We start from the raw sequence: 16,561 nt of genomic DNA, 5'->3' as shown, positions 1-16,561 counted from the left end.
GAGCCCTTGAACTTGTTTCTCAGCTGCTGAAATGTATCTGGTGGAGTGATGGGGGCCCGAGTTGAAGTATTTCATCACTGGGATGAGTTGCTGGCCTGGTGCCCTGTCCTTCTTGAGCCTGGACAGGACTGACCCAGGCCTCAGGGCCCTACTTTCCTCAGTTCAGTTCAATTGCTCAGTCATGTCCAACTCCTTGCAACCCCATGGACTGCAGCACGCCAGGCTTCCCGGTCCATTACCAACTCCCAGAGCTTGCTCAAACTCACGTCCATCGAGTCAGTGATGCCATCCAACCATCTCATCCTCTGTTGCCCCCTTCTCCTCCTGCCCTCAATCTTTCCCAGCATCAGGGTCTTTTCCAATGAGTCAGTTCTTCACAGCAGATGGCCAAAGTATTGGAGCTTCAGCTTCAGTATCAGTCCTTCCAATGAATATTTAGGACTGATTTCCTTTAGGATTGCATGGTTTGATCTCCTTGAAGTCCAAGGGACTCACAAGAGTCTTCTCCAACACCTCAGTTCAAAAGCATCAATTCTACAGCACTCAGCTTCCTACTGCCCTCAGCCTCCCCTAATTAACCAGCGCTGCTCAGGGACTCCTGGGTGTCCAGCCCCAAGGTACCCATTCCCAGTAGAAATAAACCAGACATGGCCCTACCTTGGAGGACACCCCTGGCTCAGTGGAAAGAGAGCGCCTCCCAAGGAGGCCACTGCAATCTGGGCTTACAAGTGAGTCAGATTGTCTGCCTGCCAAGGATGCTCCAGAGAAAGTGACTGAGTCTCAAAGGATGAACAGGAGTTGGCCTAGGACAGCTGAGGGAAGAAGACTTTCCAGGACAGGGCATAGGCTGTGCAAATGCCTAGAAGCAGGGACAGCCCTGGCTCCTTTGGACAGCGGCTTCTGCCCCAGAGTGGTGGCGACACTGGCAGAGTCTGCTCTCAGCTTTAGCATTCACTCTGTGTGGCTTCAGCTGCATCCTTGCTTCTTTCTGGACCTTGCTTTATAACCCTCAGGATGCAAGGGGTGTGGATTAGATGAACTCAGTGTTTTGCAAAGTACTACGTACATGCTGCTGGTGGTATACCCTAGGTTTTGGCAGGGGGCTATTTCAGCATTAAACCTTTATTTGAATAGTTTTGAACTTACTTTAAAAAATAATATTGTGTCTCTCTCCTTTAAAAAATATTATTTATTTTTTCTATTTTTGGCTGCGCTGGGTCTTCATTGCTGCGTGGGTTTTCTCTAGTTGCAGTGAGCAGGGGGGCTACTCTTCCTCGCGGTGTGTGGGCTTCTCAGTACGGTGGCTTCTCTTATTGGGGAGCACAGGCTCTAGGTAGTTACAGCACACGGGCTCGGGAGTTGTGGCGTGCGGGCTCTAGGGCAGGCGGGCTTAGTTGCTCTGCGGCATGTGGAATCCTCCCAGACCAGGGATCGAACCTGTGTCCCCTGTACTAGCTGGTGGGTTCTTATCCACTGTACCATCAGGGAAGTCCTGAACTTACTTTAAATAGGATGAGAAAGGTATGCAACTGGTATATCAAATAAGTGATGTGACATAGTCCCTTAAAATACTTTAAGTTTTTGACAAGCCAATTATTTTAAAGAACAATATTAACTAATAATACAGGTGTGATCTGAGGATGTCCAAGATTTCAGAAACACTAAAGTAGTCTTCCAATCCGACACAGGACTAACACTGCCCAGAGCTCTTAGTCACTCCTAAACCATAGTGCCTGGGGCACTCCAGGTGAGATTATCACCTTTTCTTTTCACAGATGGGTCACTCGGGCCCAGGGAAGTTATTGAGCAAGTCTGTGGCCTTGAGAACTGGGCTCTGAAGCTGTGCCCATCCCCCACCATGCTGACATCACTCATCTGTATCTTCCAGCTCTCACCCCAGCATAGGTGTAAACTGAATTTTAACCTAAAGCATCCAGGAGCCCACTTGCAAAGTCAGACAAACTGGAGACAGCCCACCACGAGACACTGGGCCAGTTGTTTCCCCATCTCTGGACCTCGGTTTTGGGAGTGTGCCCAATGAGAAGGGGTAAGGGTTGGGGTCTTTTCCAGCTGCAAGTTCTTGAAGTCAGAGTTTCTGAGAGCCCCTGAATGTTCTGGAAACTAGGAGAGGGGGGTCGGTGAGAAAAGCAGAGAGCTGCAGCATCTCAGTCCTCCTTACTGTGCTAGTGGCTCTGAAATGCAAAGGCCGGGATGCTTCCCAGCATCACCTTGGGCAAGACTCCTCCATTGTTCTGGGCCATCTGGCTTGCTTGAGCCTGATCTCTGGGGTCTTCTGAGGACATCTTTTACTCCCTGTTGCCAGATGTGGGTGCCTGCCTGATAGGGTGACCAACCATCCACTTTTCCTAGGATGGAGGGGTTCCTGAATTGTGAGACTTTAAGTTTTAACAGCAGGATGGTCCCAGACAAAGATGGACGAGTGTTCTCCCTGTGCCCTTGTGCTGTGAGCTTTACTTTCATCTCCTCCTGGATCCTTGACACAACCCAGAAGGGTAGGGCTCATTGTTACTATTATTTTCTTTTTCCAGATGAAAAGAATAGAGGCTCAGAGAGGAAATGACTTGCCAGGGTCAGCAGTGCCAGTGGTAGAGCTGATTTTCACATCCAGGTCTGGGGTATCTGAGGTACAGATACTTGGCATAAATCTTTTCAGTGGCCCAAGAGTCTCAGCATTGGATGAGCCAGGGTGAAGTCAGAGAGGAGGTGGATTGCTCGGAGTCAATACTGAGGCCCTGCTCTCTGCTGTTCTCTGTGTCCAAAATGACAGTCCTCTTTTCCATGAAGGTCAGAGACTTGGACTACGGTGCCTAACCATAGGACTCCATCCCTAACTTGAACAAATCACTTGCTTCTCTGGGCCTCAGTTTTCCTAACTAAAAACTGGAAACATTATCTGGGATCCCCTTGAAGACTATATGAAAGAGGCTTAGAAGTCATCAGATTGAATCACCACTTCATTTTACAGATGAGGGAAATTGAGGCCCAAGGAGAGAAAAAACTAAGTTCTTCTGATTGCACTTGCCTATGGTAGTAGAGAATGTCAATACTCAAAGAGAAGCAGAGTCAACATGAAGAGAAATACATAGAGAGGAAAGGAAGAAGAGACAGAGAAGATAAGGGGAGGAGGGGGAGAAGAGGAGGGAGAGACAAGAGAAACTCAGAGAAGAAATGAATGAGAATTTGCAGCTGGCCTTATTTGGCTTCTGGATCTAGCCATGCCTGAAGTCCACTTGGGCATCCCAGTGATTGAGCCAATAAAGTCCCTCTTTTACTTAAGCCAGCTTGAGATCTGCTTCTCTCACTTACAACCCAGAGAGTTCTAAGTCATTTACACCAGTTCCTTTATCCTTCCTTTCAGGGACCTGGGGATATGTGTATTAAGTAATTAATTCATTCATCATTCAACAAACATTTATTAGCACCCACTATGTAATAGGTACCATGCAAAAGGCACAGTGTGGATACAGCGATAAACAAGATACACAGGAGGCCTCAAAGGACTCACAATCCAGTTGGGAAGGCAGATAGGAAAATAAATTAGTGCAGTGAAGTGTGATGGAAGTTGCAGAGAAAGACTGCGTGCCCGAGAGAGGTGAGGCACTGCGGGGGAAGTGGGGGTGCCCAAGCAGGCAGACTAAGAGATAGAAACGATGGCCTGCCCCTGGGAAATGACGTTAAATGGTTGGGGGTAGGGGTGGAAAGGAGTAGAGAGGCAGAGGGTAGAGGAGGAATCTGATCTGCGGAGCTGCAGTTGATTTGAACGTGGACCAGGGCCTCCTCTGCTACTGAAGTCCAGCGTGGACCTGGGGTTTTCCAAGATGAGTAAGATAGCATCCTTCCCAGGGTGACAGGGGAGCCAGAGGCGCACAGACAAATATCACAGGGATTGTACAGAGTCTGGGAGCAAGGCCTGTCCACTGAGCCGCTGAGGGCGTGGCTGCGGGAGGGGATGTCAGACAAATTTTCTTATAGAAACATACCTATGTTGGGTCTTTTAGGTAAAGGTGAGGTGATCAGGGATGGAGAGTATACTCCAGGTAGGGTTTTATTATTATTTTAACATTTATTTATTTGGCTGCACCAGGTCTTAGTTGCAGCACGTGGGATCTAGTTCCCTGACTAGGGCCTCTGCATTGGGAGCACCGAGTCTTAACCACTGGACCACCAGAGAAGTCCCCAGGGAGGGTTTTTGGTGGGCTAGGACTTGAGGCTTTGGAGCAGGGTAGCCCCAAGGCAGACAGATTGAGGGCAAATCCCTGTCTGAGGCTGCTTGCTTCATCGGGGTTTTCCCCACAGCCAATCCTAAGGTGAGAATTTACGTGTAAGCAGTATATCTGGGGGGTGATCCCAGCACAGTGAGGGGAGTGAGACCGGAAACGGAAGGGAAGGTAGCTAGTGCAGGGTATGTTCACGAGCGGGCAGCTGCTGTGGGCACCTGGAGCCGTCCTGCTGGGGATGCTCGAGAGCATGTGCCTAACAGGCTGCAGAACTGTCCTGAGGCGATGGAAAGGGGTTTATGGAGTGAGGAGGCTGGAATCCTGCCCTCGTTTTTTTTGACCTGTCTGCCCCTGTGGGCTCAACATGCCCCCACAGGCCAGAGATACCCCTTGACCTGTCCAGGGTCTGGCTACAGATGCCCCCTGGGGCAGGTTGATGGTGGGGCAGGGAACCAAGAGCATCTGCCTCCATCATTCACCAACTGTGTGACCTTAGCCCTTCTGTGCCTCGGTTTTCTGATCTGTAAAATGGGGCTGATAATGGTAACTGCTGCACAGAAATCATGAGGATGTAAAATGCTTAGCACAGGGCCTCGGAAAGGGGCCCTGACAATAGTTATCATCTTTAGGGAACTGAGAATAGCTCAAAAGGATGGACAGGGAGGTGGGAGCCAGCAAGAAATGAAAGGGGAGGACAAAACAGGGAGGGAACAGGAAAGGCCTTGACCATCAGCACAGGTGAAGCCTGAACCAGAGCTAAGGAGGGGAAGGAGCAGGACTTGGAGACAGACAGGGCAGAAGGAGGTTGGGACAGTTCCCTGAGCACAACCTAGGTCGTGTGTTCATTCACATTCATCCATGAACAATGGCTGCACAGCTTCTCTGTACCAAGTACTCTCCTGGAAGGTGAGTCCCATCCTGCAAAGATCTCTTAGTGTGGGCAGGGAGATAATATTTGAGCAGAAATAATAAGCTGGGTAAAAGCCATGAGAACAGCCATCAGAATGGGACACATGGAGCTGAGGGAACTTGGGGGAAGGAAGTAAGAGGTCAGAAGATGCTTCCTGTAGGGAGAGGGGATGGTAAATAGGACCTTATGGGAAGGACAGAGATTTGGACAAATGAAGTGAGCAAAGGCCCAGCCTATGTAAGGGCAGAGAGGTTGGAACTTACAAGGAGTGCTGAAGAAGGGGCACTTGGGTCACACGTCTATAGCTCTGACATACAGACCTCCTTGTGTATCCTCTTTGGAATCAAGAGTCCTCTTGTCATGTCCAATTCATGACAACATTTGAGTTTAAAAGTTTGATAGCAAATGATGTTGTGAGGCTGTGGGGGAATAGCTCCTCTTCCCTCCAAATGTAGGCAGTGAACACTGCATAAATCCTATAGGGGCGGGTGGGTTGGTTTCCAGGAAGGAGATGAGGATTCCTGTGCATATAACTTATTATAGGAGTACTCCCTGGGAAGACTGGGAAGGGTGTGGGGGAAGCAAGATAGGGAAGAGAGGAAGCCAAGCAAGATCTATGTATCAGTTAGCTGTTGCTGCATAACAAATTTCCCCAAATTAGAATCTAAAACCATCAACATTTACTATCTCATGGTTTCTGTGAGTCAGGAATCCAGGAATACCTTAGCTAGACGGGGTCTGTTAAGGTCTCTCAGGGTCTCTCAAGAGGATGCAGTCAAGGTCTTGACCAGAGCTGCAGGCTTCTCAAGGCTGGACTGAGAAAGGATCTACTTCTAAACTCATTCCTGTAAGTGCTGACAGGCCTCAGGTCCTCCCTGGATGCTCCCTGGCACATGGACCACTCTGTAATGTTGCTAGAACAGGACAGAATAAGAAATCTGAAAGAGAGAGGGGACAAGAGAGAGTTCCCAAAACAGAAGCCTTGGTCTTCTTATTGCCTACTCTTGGAAGTGATGTCACATCACAGTCTAGATTCAAAAGGTGGGGATGACTACCAGGGGCATGAGCATCCTGGGGCTATCTTGGAGGCTGCCTGCCACAGTGAGATTTTAGGCAAAGTTCCAGCCTCAACCTGGTCCCACGGGGAGCTCTGGAGTATAAATCACACATCAGAGTTTGTCCAGCCTCGAGACATGAGAACTGGGCTTTCATTCTCCTGGGCCAGTCATTGAAAGTCCCCCGAGGTAGGACTTACATTCAGGCATTTCAGTTGTTTTATGGGCAAAGCAGCTCCAATAGCCTATGGACGGGCTGCTGAAGAAGATCACGAGTGTGAACTATCAGGAGCCAAGCCCAGAACATTGGCACACTCACAGCAAACCCAAGGAGATCACAGTGGAGCATCAACAGTGTTCCCTACAAGGGGATCATTTGGAAACATTTATCAACATAAAGACAGTCTTTCCATGGGACTTCCTTGGCGGTCCAGGGGCTAAGGCTTTGTGCTCACAATGCAGGGGGTCACGGTTTGATCCCTAGTCAGGAAACTAGATCCCACAGGTCACAACTAAAGATTCCACATGTCGAAATGAAGATCAAAGATCCTGCATGGTGCAACTAAGACCTGGTGCAGTAAAATAAATAAATATTTAAAAAAGAAAAAAGAATATCTGTCCCCTTTAACTATCAATCTCATTTCTCCTACACACACACTGAAGAAACAGCCAAAATATTTTCTAGCAAGATCTGGTTAAATAATGGTCAACTTACACACTGGATTATTATATAGCTGTTATAAGAATTAATATGAAATGATCTCTCAGACACATCATTAACTGAAAAAAGCAGGGTGTAAAATATTGACTGCGTTGGAGAGAAAGGAATTACTTGTATATATCCATACTTGCGGGGCTTCCCAGATGGCGCTAGTGGTAAAGAACCCACGTACTAATGTAGGAGACAAAGACACAGGTTAGATCCCTGGGTCAGGAAGATCCTCTGGAGGAGGAAATGGTAACCAGTTCCAATATTCTTGCCTGGAGAATCCCATGGACAGAGGAGCCTGGCAGGCTACAGTCCATAGGGTCCATTTCCTCATCAAATGGTTTAAGATGATCCCTGCCTCACTGGGTCTTCATGACAACTCAAAGAGACATCCACGTAAAGCCGGCCTTGGGCCATGGTCAGTGCTCTGTCCATGGATGCCCTTGTTGTTATCAGTTATGCTGAGGGCAGCAGGGAGTCCTGGGGAGATTTCAGCAGCCATGGGAGTCATGGGATTGGATTTGCTCCTTAGAGCTCTGGGGTGGCTAGGGGGAGGATGACCTGGATGGAGCCAGACAGGAACAGACTGGTGTGGGCCAGTAATTTACAAAGCTGTCAAGTTCAGATCTTTCACACTTTTGGCCAATGGCTATTATACAATTTTTAGAGTGAAATATAAAATACGATCTAATCTTCAGAGTAAATTACAAAAGACAAAGCAGAAAGAAATTAGATAGATGATACAATCTTGTTGAACCAAAGCAGACATGTCCCATTGATGATGCTGGGTTGGGTTAAAACCACTTCTGACGGGTCCTCAGAGCAACAGGGTCGTGTGACTGGAAGACTCACATATATATGTGGCTTCCAGGGATTTGGGTTTCCAGGTTCACTTGCTTTTGTTTAGAAACTTAGTTTAAAAATTAGTATAAAAGTATAGGCACATATTTAAATATTCAGTTATTACCAGTGATACAGATTGTCTGTCTCCTACCCCAGGCTCCCAGTCTTTCCTCTCACTTGATAATAATTTATTGTTTATTTTTACCTAAAAATTTCCATCTCTTTGCAAGTATGGAAATGTGTGCCAAGTCACTCAGTTGTGTCCAACTCTCTGCAACCCCATGGACTGGAGCCCACCAGGCTCCTCTGTCCTTGGGATTCTCCAAGTAAGAATATTGGAGTGGGTTGCCATGCCCTCCTCCAACACCTGACATGTGAGATCGTAATTCCTCAACCAGGGATGGAACCAGCATCCCCTGCATTGGAAGCTCTGAGCCTGAACCACCAGGGAAGTCCTACCTGGTACATTCGCTACCCTTTCCTCCCATGCCAGCTGTCTGCACTGAGCCTCCAGCCCTGTCAGCTTCCTTGTCCCTCTCCAAACAAGAGTCCTGCTGGGCAGCAGATGAGAAATTACCTCCGCAGGGGTGGCTTCTGTATCATCATGCCTCCATCTCAGGAGGATGTGAGCCCAAACAAGCAAGTTGCAGCAACCTGCACAATATGGGACCCCAGTTCATCAGGGCTTTTCTGCTCACCCCTCCTTGAGAGGTGGTCTTCCTTTGCCCCTTCACACACACACACACACACACACACACACACACACACACACACACACACACACACACCCACTCCCACTGTGTTCTCACTCCTCAGACTTCAGCTGCAATGTCCTTTCTACAGAGAGGCCCCCTTACCCCCTTTGATCACCATATATGAATAATCTCTGCAGATAAGGCCTCTCCCAGCACCTCTGTTTGTAATAACAAATATTGGTTGGTAAAGGTTTGTCTCCCCACTGGTATTTAGCGTCCAGAGGATGGAACCAAGTCGTCCGATTTCAACTTCATCTTCAGTGAGCGAAACACGTAACGCACTCAATAAAGGTGTTGAGTGAATGAAGGAATGAGTGAGTGAGTGAGTGTATGAGACAGAGGCTGGAAGAGGGGAAATTATTGGACATGAGCCCCCAGCTACTGGATGAGGCAAAGATAGATTCTGGGCCTATTTCTCCTGTCCCTCCCTCCCCAGGAGCGCAGGCACCAGGGAGGAGATTCAACCTGGGTTGGGGGGCTCCCTGCCCCCACTGCTCCCCTGCCTGGAATCTCCCATCCCGTTGAAATCAGAGACCCCGGGAGTCTTCAGGATACCGGCCGGCGTGGTTCAGCATCTCCCCTCCACCTGGAACGGAGGGGCGGGGCCCCGCGCCACCCCCTCACCCCCATCCCGTCCCCACACCCAGCCCAGCAAGGGGAGGGAGAGAGCGTAGTCCCCGCGCCCACCGCTGCAGCAATTTGCAGCCCGACCTCAATTAGCCCTGTGCCTACGCGCGCCAATTACCCCGTCAATCACTGTGCCCGAAGCAGCGGAGGGGGGAAGAGGGAGGGGAGAGGGCCCGGCTGGAGCAGCCCGGGTGCCCTGGACCGGCTGAAACCGGTCCAGGCTCCCGGGGAAGCAGTTGCTAAGTCCCCCATCCCCTCCGAGTCCAGCTCAGAGCTCGGGTGACCTCTCTCATCCCTGTTTTGGACCCCTCCCAGATGGAGATGGGAAAGAGCCTCTCCTCCTCCCAGCCCCCACCTACCTCCCCATGCCCCACTCCGCGCTCTCTCTGCCAGCTTCAGTTTCCCCATCCTCTAGACTGTAAGCTTCGTGAAAGAGAGCCAGTATGTTGCCTGTCTTGCACCCCCTAGACACTCGATAGCAAATATATAGTGACATAAATAAAAGAGCAAATCTGTTATATGGAAATCAAAACACTACCACAGAAGACAGTTGTGAGGGTAAAGCAAGATGTCTAGAAAATTATGGAGAATTGGCACACCGCGAATGCTCGAGGAGTGCTGTCACCATCTCCATCCATTTAGTCAAACAACATCTGAAGGCACCGCCTTGGTGCCAGGCTCTGGGCTGGAGGCCGGGCGAGGACCCAGCCAGGAGGCTGGCCGGGTGTACGCAGGAGCTCATCAGGGTCGGCTAGTTTTGACTCGAGGGTTAAGGTTTGTCTTCTCCGCAGGATGGCTCATTTTTTTTAAGTCCCAAAGCTGTTTGTTTGTGGTTTTTTTTGGCTTTGAAAAAAAAAAAAAATGAAGTGGAGGCACAGAAGGCGAAGAGAAGACTAAAACAACTGAGTAACAGAGCACAAAGGAGGGGAAGCCACCTCAGCCCCCTCCTTGAAGGATTTCCTGCCCCACAGAGCAGACAGACATGGGGTCCCCTAGTTTAGTGACCCCAGCACTCTTTTTTAGCCTACCTTCTTCAGGTACTCTTGCTGCTGCTGCTGCTAAGTCACTTCAGTCGTGTCCGACTCTGTGCGACCCCATAGACGGCAGTTCACCAGGCTCCCCCGTCCCTGGGATTCTCCAGGCAAGAACACTGCAGTGCGTGCCATTTCCTTCTCCAATGCATAAAAGTGAAAAGTGAAAGTGAAGTCGCTCAGTTGTATCTGACTCTTCGCGACCCCATGGACTGCAGCCTACCAGGCTCCTCCGTCCATGGGATTTTCCAGGCGAGAGTACTGGAGTGGGGTGCCATCGCCTTCTCCGTCAGGTGCTCTTGGGGGAACCCTTTCCCTCTTCACCCTTCTGTTCCTGGAGGAGTTGAAGTAGTCACCAGTCGCTCTAGCCGTGACTCAGGCTGGCCAATCAAAGGTCCTTCATTAGCATAGCCAGAATGATTGGGCCAAGGATGATCATGTGACTCCAGCAAAGCCAATCAGAGTTTGCCCTGGGATTGGTTATAAAAACTGTGGGTTGTGCCCGCTTAGCTGCTGCTGCTGCTGCTAAGTCGCTTAAGTCATGTCCGACTCTGTGCAACCCCATAGACGGCAGCCCACCAGGCTCCCCCGTCCCTGGGATTCTCCAGGCAAGAACACTGGAGTGGGTTGCCATTTCCTTCTCCAATGCATGAAAGTGAAAAGTGAAAGTGAAGTTGCTCAGTCGTGTCCGACTCTTAGCGACCCCATGGACTGCAGCCCACCTGGCTCCTCCGTCCATGGGAGTTTCCAGGCAAGAGTACTGGAGTCGGGTACCATTACCTTCTCCGCCCTCTCAGCTAGGGTTGCTGAAATGGGGACTTGAATCTGGGGTTGCTGGTAGCTGTTTCACAGGCCACAGAAGAACATTTTTGATTCACTGAAGCCACGCCAGGGAAGAATGGGGAGAAAAAGAGACACACAGTTCCAATTCCCGGTTCCACTGTTAGGGGAACATGGGTCTACTGTTAAGTTATATGAGCCAACAAACTGAATCTTGCTCAAGCTAGTTGAAGTTGAGTTTCTGTCCATTGCAACCAGAGGTCTTTCATTTACCAAAATCTCAACCATGGACATGCCTAATTAGTCTAATGTTTTAAATATAGGGAGATGCTCTTAGAAGTACTCAAGTACAAGGGTGATGTCCATTGGTTTCTTTTCTATTCATTTGCGCTTTATGTCATTTATACAAGGACAAGTGTTACTTTTGTGATAAGGCAAAAAGCAGAAACAATTATTTAAGAACAAATAATTCACTTATGATAATAGAAACATAATAATGAGTGAAAGAAGCCAGACACAGAAGTGCGTATTGTATGATTCCATCTGTATGAAGTTCAAGAACAAGCAGACTGTCTGTGGTAGTAGAAATCGAAAAAGTGGTTACCTGGATAGTCAAGCACAAGGGAGGCCTCTGGAGTAATGGCAACATTATCTCACTAGGTAGTGGTGGTGGTGGTTCTTGTTCAATCACTAAATTGTCTCTGAATCTTTGCAACCCCATGGACTGTGGCACACTAGACTCCTCTGTCCTCCACTATCCCCTGGAGTTTGCTCACATTCATGTAGTGATAAACATACGTCAAAGTCACTGAGCTTTATACTTCCAGACTTGTGTGTTTTCTTGGGTGTATGTTAGACCTCAATAACATTTTTTAAATAGAAAAGTAACATAATGGATTTCCCCGGAAGTCTAATAGTTAAGAATCTGCACTTTCACTTCAAGGGGCACAGGTTCCATTCCTGGTTGAGGAACTGCGACCCCACATGCCCAGTGGCATGGGCAAAACAAAAAACAAAAAAAGGAAAGTAACACATTCAAATTTCTGGGTACAGCTCTACAAGCCCCCTTAATTTAGCCTATGATCCCACATGAATTTTATATGAAAAATAAGAAGTCTTTTCTTATTCGGATTCTGAAACACAGTAACTTAAAATTTTTAAGTTAAACATTAAACTAATTAAAGACAAGATCATGGGGACCCCGATTTTCTTTCACTGCCTCTGTTCCTGACTGAGCTCTCTGGGTATTCTCACCACCCCCAGTTACTATCTCAGAATAAGATGTGAATCAAGAGGCTGGTAGATTCAACAGAACTGCATCTTCTTAGAACAAAGAACAGTCTGGCATTTGGAACAGAAAAGCCTTGCTTTCCCAGCAACTTTGCAAAAGTGATTTCTCGTATTAATGGGTGAACTCTTCTCCTGGATTGATCCCCCTTTTCACAGGACTAATTATAGATTTATTAATATTTATGGACCTCTCGTCACAGCCAATAGCTCTTGTTTGAGAACATTAAGCCTTATCTCACTGCCTCCAGGAAGGGGCATTTGATGCCAGCCCTAATTGGGTGACCCACAATCAAGATAGAAGGGAAAAAATGACAATAGCTTGCCTGTTGCCATATATTAAAATACCATCCGCCCAGCTTAATGATTATCTTTAGAATTAATAATCTTGCTAGCCCAGGTTTGGGTCCTAATAGTGGGAAATTGTATTAAATACTTTGCTAAGAGCAATCAGCTTTTTGATGAGGCTAATGGCCCTGCCCCTGGCTGTTTCTCATCACTGAGCTCTCTGTTTTCCTTCCCCAGCAGAAGGCCATTTTGTCCATATCGCTTGTCATCTAATGTCAGCGTCACCTGGTGGGGTTCCTGCTCCATCTCTCGCCCCCATCCAATCCATCTTAGGTGCTGCAGTGAGATTTATCTGTGGAAGATGTGGCTCTGGCCCCACCATGCCCCTACTCTATAATCTTTCATGGCTCCCCATTGCCTGCCATATGAACTGCATGAACAGGCATCTAACTTTCTGCAATCTGGCCCCAGTTGCTCCATCCTCTATTCCCTTTCAGTTCAGTTCAGTCGCTTAGTCGTGTCCACCTCTTTGCGACCCCATGAATCGCAGCATGCCAGGCCTCCCTGTCCATCACCAACTCCCGGAGTTCACCCAGACTCACGTCCATCGAGTCAGTAATGCCATCCAACCATCTCATCCTTTGTCGTCCCCTTCTCCTCCCGCCCCCAATCCCTCCCAGCATCAGAGTCTTTTCCAATGAGTCAGCTCTTCGCATGAGGTGGCCAAAGTACTGGAGTTTCAGCTTTAGCATCATTCCTTCCAAAGAAATCCCAGGGCTGATCTCCTTCAGAATGGACTGGCTGGATCTCCTTGCAGTCCAAGGGACTCTCAAGAGTCTTCTCCAACACCACAGTTCAAAAGCATCAATTCTTTGGCGCTCAGCCTTCTTCACAGTCCAACTCTCACATCCATACATGACCACAGGAAAAACCATAGCCTTGACTAGATGAACCTTTGTTGGCAAAGTAATGTCTCTGCTTTGGACAATTACTTCTCTATTCCCAGGGCATACGCCTGATGTCAGAGACATAATACCTGGGACTGAGATTTAAGACAAAACATGGATTGGGGATTTGGATAACCTCGAGTCAGATCCCAATGCTACCACTTTCTAGTTTGATCTTGTGTAAAATGCTCAACCACTTCAAGCCTCAGTTGCTACATCTGTAGAATGGGAATAAATTGTTGTCTCCCTCATATGGCTTGTTATAAGGATTGCATGTGATCAAGTAGGCCAAGGGCCTAGCCCAGGGTCTGGCATACTTCCAGAACAGGTGTGCAGTTAATGCACACCTTTTTTCTAATTCTGCAACTTTTCATCCCTCTACCTGGTGAATGGAAGAGTGTGGGGCTTCAGAGTTCAAGTAACTGGGAATTTAAATTCAGGCTTGAGTTATCTTGGCAAATGTCTTAGTCTCTCTAAGCCTCAGTTTCTTCATCCATGAAATGGGTATGATTGTCCTAACTGATTATCACTATTATGAGCCTTAAGGGACATAATACAGGCAGAACACAATATTACTGCACAGAGCAAGTGTTTGATAAACATTAATTGCATTGTCATTACACTCCCAGACATCAAAACACCAGTCGAAGGCCTTCTCCTCCAGGAAGCCCTCCCACATCTCACTTTTTATGACTCTGTTTTGTATTGTTTGGTACTTTCCACATATTTGGATGTCTCTATATTTCCCCTCTGCCACCTCTTAACTGGACTGAGTGCTCAGGGACCAAACCAAGCCCAGCTCTGCACTCTTTCCCAAGACCCTTGAGGCCTTGCATGAAGTTTGGCACAGAGTGGGTGCTCATTCTTGACGCAAGAATGACAGTAATTATAGCTAATTAATGCTGAGTCTCACTATGTGTCAGGCACTGTGATGAGTACTTTAAAGCAATGAATTCTTGCAGCAGTTAATTTTTAACATTCATAGTAATTAACAAGTAGTTCACTCCTAGAGCAACTAATAGCAATTTATTCTTACAAGCAAACTCTGTTTGTATTCTATTAGTATCTCCAGTTTATAGGGCAGGAACCTGAGGTGTGAAGAGGTCATACAGTTAGGAAGTGAAGGACTGAGGGGTCAAGTGTACCCTGAGGGCCGCTGTGAGTTCTCCACCAACAATAGGGAGCTAGAGTTGGCAGTGTTTCCTAAGCTTTTCTCAGATAATCCCAGTAGGCAGAGCTGTGGTTTTCTTTCCCCAAGGTGGATAGCAGTGCTTGCTCTATGCCCATCTCTAAGTGAGGCCCTCCCCAAAATTATCTCCTTACATTGAACACTGTTATCTTCATGTTATAATAGTAGCAACCGAGGCTCAGAGAGGTGAAGCTATTCACCTAAGGTCACACAGCTGATAACTGGAGGAGCTAGGATTTGAACTGGCGTCCAGGGGGTGCCAGTCTCCTTCACAATTGGTAGGTTCAATTAGAGCATGAGTTTTTCCCTCCAATTTTTGCAGGACCTCAGCCCTGTCTTGACCTCTATGCCTCTGTCCTGGGATCCTGACACCCTGCTCTGTGGTCTGCAGCCCCTATTCTTGAGAGTTAGGAGGGCTCTGGGGCCCTTCTCTCCACCTTCTCCTCCCCACTAGCTGGTGGTCTCATTTTAACACCAACAGAGTTGCCTTCCTGGGGTCCCTGTGCTGCCTGGCCTCTGGTCCTTGTCCTTTTTGGCTCTGGGCAGCTGAGCCCACCTGGTCTCCCTCCTCAAGCCTCAAACACTGGGATTGGGGCATTAGAGGCAGGAGTCCACCTTGTCCTTCCTGGGAACTTATTCCAGGCAGAAGAGGGAAGTCAAAGCTTTGGAGGCAGAGGGAGTGGGAGTGGGAAACACAGGGAGACCTAACATTAATGCTTCCTCCAAAGAGAGATGAGTAGGGGCTGTCAGTGGCAGAGGCCAGAGTCAAAGCCAGTGAGGTCAGTCCTTTGCGGGTAGGGGTGAGCTCTGTGATTCCAGACAAGGTACAGGAACTGGGGCTCACCCTCCCATGTACAGGGGACAAGGAGCAGTGAAGTGAAGAGTACTCAGACTCCAAGAATAGCTGCTCTGTGTCACCTTTTCCCTCCCTCCCAGGAGCCATCACCAGGACAGTGATTAGGTGCTGCCGACAGGTGCCAGGCAGACTGCTTGCTATCACCTGCGAGGCTCCTGACAGCCGCTCCAGCTGCCTCCCGTCAGAGAGAACACACATCTAGGACCAGCCTGATGAGGCTGTCTCCAGACAGGTGGCTGTGGAGAAAGAGAAGCGGAGACAGGTGGCTATTAGAGTGCACACCCTGGCCACCTCCCCAGCGCCACCCAACCAGAGGCTCCGAATCACCAGAGGGCCTTCGGGGGCCTTTCTCAGGCTCCTTTGACCTCGCCAGCACATGCATGTGTACAAGCATACCCTTAAACAGGAGCGAGAGCCCATTCACGCACCATATGACAGATATCTACCTTTGCCCAGACATAGGTGTGCAGAGCCGGCAGTGGAAGCATCTGGACTGGAGTGTAAGCGTATACAAACATGAATATGTGCACACACACACATCACACCTGTTCTCAAACAGAAAAGCTGCCATAGGTGCACACATGTCCTCATTCATGCCTTGATTCCTATGCACTCGTGAACACAAACATGTGTGCAACGTATTCACACATGTACACTCAGAGTCTAAATCTGGCTTCTCTACAAAAAAGATGCTAAGATAGGGATTTGAATACAAGTAGTGGACTTGGGGTGGCAGGAAGCACAGGGCGGAAGACAAGAGACAAGGAGGGTGTGTTAATGAATGATTTGCTCATGGAGGTCCCTGGTATGTAAGTCCTGATGACTTACATACATTCTCAGGAATTGTGGACACACTCTGGAGTGCACTTTGGAACTGTGTAAGGAAGTTGGAGTGTTTGTCTGAAAATCCTGTCCCTCAATGGCTGAGTGTTGCTCCTGGGCATTAATTCTCCTGAATTTCTAAGCTGAGTGCACCCAGGAAACGCCCTTAGAAGGAGACACAGAAAGCCACTAGCATAAGCAAGAGCTGTCCACAGGGGCCCGCA

Source organism: Bos taurus, chromosome 13 (assembly GCF_002263795.3).
Source record: "Bos taurus isolate L1 Dominette 01449 registration number 42190680 breed Hereford chromosome 13, ARS-UCD2.0, whole genome shotgun sequence".
NCBI lineage: Eukaryota > Metazoa > Chordata > Mammalia > Artiodactyla > Bovidae > Bos > Bos taurus.
This window is presented reverse-complemented; position numbering follows the sequence as displayed.